We start from the raw sequence: 2,358 nt of genomic DNA on the forward strand, positions 1-2,358 counted from the left end.
ACTGTGGACACCTCTGGACACACTGCGGAGTATCTTTAATCTTTTGCATCACAAAATTGTGTTTATTTACAAGCTTTTAAATAAGTCTGATTAAAATCAACAAAATCTTGTTTAAATCCAAAAAACAGATTTTTTTGATTTTTAACAACCCTGATATTAATCAATTACGTACGTTATATTAATCTAAATGATGTAATTCAAGAAGAATTTTTTTCTGAATATCTTGAACTCGACACAAGAGGGTTAACAATTTTCAGAACTATTGAACAATATCAACTACTTCAAACTATTGAACGTTGCGTCATGTGGTTCACCAGTTGCTGCAGCTCTGGAGGCGCACAGAATGCTCCTAAAGCATTCGAGAAAAGAACCATTCACTCTTCCCAGCTGGAATTATCCAGACGACAATCCCGGGATCTCAGCCCCCGATGGACAAAAGGCTTGAGTATTCTGCTTCCGGGCGAAGTTGAAAAGAATCCAGGACCACATCTAACCATACTACAACTGAACATCAATGGATTAAGAGGAAAAGTTTTTGAATTACGAACATACCTTAAAAAAACACAACATCGATGTAGCTGCCTTACAAGAAACCAGATTAACACCCTCCTCATTTACCCCCTCATTCCCGGGATATAACTGTATCCGCTTAGATCGGTTAAACCGACTTGGCGGAAGCCTTCTGTTTATTATCAAATACGTTTTGCAATATACAGACTCCACGGATGACCTCAAGGCAACAATTCAGGACGGCGTATCAGAAATATCTGGAATTATGTTGAATACTAAATTTGGAAAGACCGCTATTCTTAACATATATGTTTCACCCCCTCCGTCTTGTCCAAAGGGATTCAATCCAAACTTCTCAAAGCAATCCAATTTAAAGAACCTTTTAATTTGCGGAGACTTGAACGCAAAGCATCCGACTTGGCTTAAATCCCAACGGGCAGACTCAAGAGGATGGTCTCTATTGGAACAACTCTCTGCCATGTCTTTCCTTAACAATCCGAAGACCCACACTAGGACACCTTATAAGGATACCGAACGCTTAACATCTCCGGACATTACACTATCTTCAACTAACTTATCCTCAGCCATTTCATGGACAGTAGACTACGATCTTAATTCAGATCACAATCCAATCATCATCGTGATCAAAAAGCTTTTCCTCGTACGAACAAAGCTATGTCCTTTTTCAATTACAAGAACGCAAACTGGGAGGGATTTGCTAACTTCACCGACGCAACGGGAGTGTATTCCTGAATTGAATCAAATCAATCTCAAGATTACTTCTAAATGGAATTCCCCAAACTGTTCAAATCAATCGACGGAGCTGTCAAGTACCTAAATGAGGCGATCTTGCTGAGTAGAAAACTATGGTACTGTTGCATTTCATCCTGCACGAAAATAGCCTCTAAATGAATTAATGAAAATTTTTATGAATACTAGATCGAAAATTTAAAATTTTTTTCAAAAAAAATTAGAATAAAATTTACAAATTCGGCATAGTTCAATTTTTTAAATTTTCGATCTAATATTCATAAAAATTTTCATTAATTTATTTAGAGGCTATTTTCGTGCAGGATGAAATGCAACAGTACCAAAACTATTTATCCCAAAATGCACTTACCATCACTTCGAAGAAAATCTCGACCAGGTGACAAAAATTCTTATCAGGAAAAGAAACTTTCTTAAAAAGAATCTAATTTCTATTCCCGGATGAAGAAAAGAAATAAAGAACCTAAATGATACAATCACTAAGAAATTGAAAGCATCCCAAAGAAGATGGGAAAAACAAATCAAAACGCTTGGAAAGGAAAAATCTGCCAAACGCAATGGAACGCTCTCAAAAAGTTCAGACCCGGCAAGTATTGCATAGACTCAGAACAAAAAAGTCAACCTGAATTGAGTAAACTCATGAAATTCTACGCCGGAATCAGCCACAAGAATCATTTAAAGATAAACTCATATTATGTAAACAATAAACCAAAAAAATCAAACTCAACCACCTATATATCCCCTCAGGAGCTTCGCAAAACAACTAAGTTCTCCAAGCACTGTACCATCTTAGTCCTAAATACCCGCTTAGTCGTAAATACCCGTTCCCATCCGAACGCGGCAGTTAAACGATTACAGGCTGTTTTAGTACTTGGCTGGGTGACCGCCTGGGAACAAACAGTGTCGGTACGATCATACTTAGTTATTACACCAGTTTTGTACGGTCTGCCATTAAAGTTCCTATAATTTGTTTTGTTTGATTCTGTTATTAAATGTTTTGTTCTCCAAACTTGTTCGTTCTCGTCGAGGGATTTAATAATGACTTGGTATTAGAGAAATCTAATCGAATGATTCCCATTT

This window comes from Octopus sinensis, unplaced genomic scaffold (genome assembly GCF_006345805.1).
Source record: "Octopus sinensis unplaced genomic scaffold, ASM634580v1 Contig11633, whole genome shotgun sequence".
Taxonomy (NCBI): domain Eukaryota; kingdom Metazoa; phylum Mollusca; class Cephalopoda; order Octopoda; family Octopodidae; genus Octopus; species Octopus sinensis.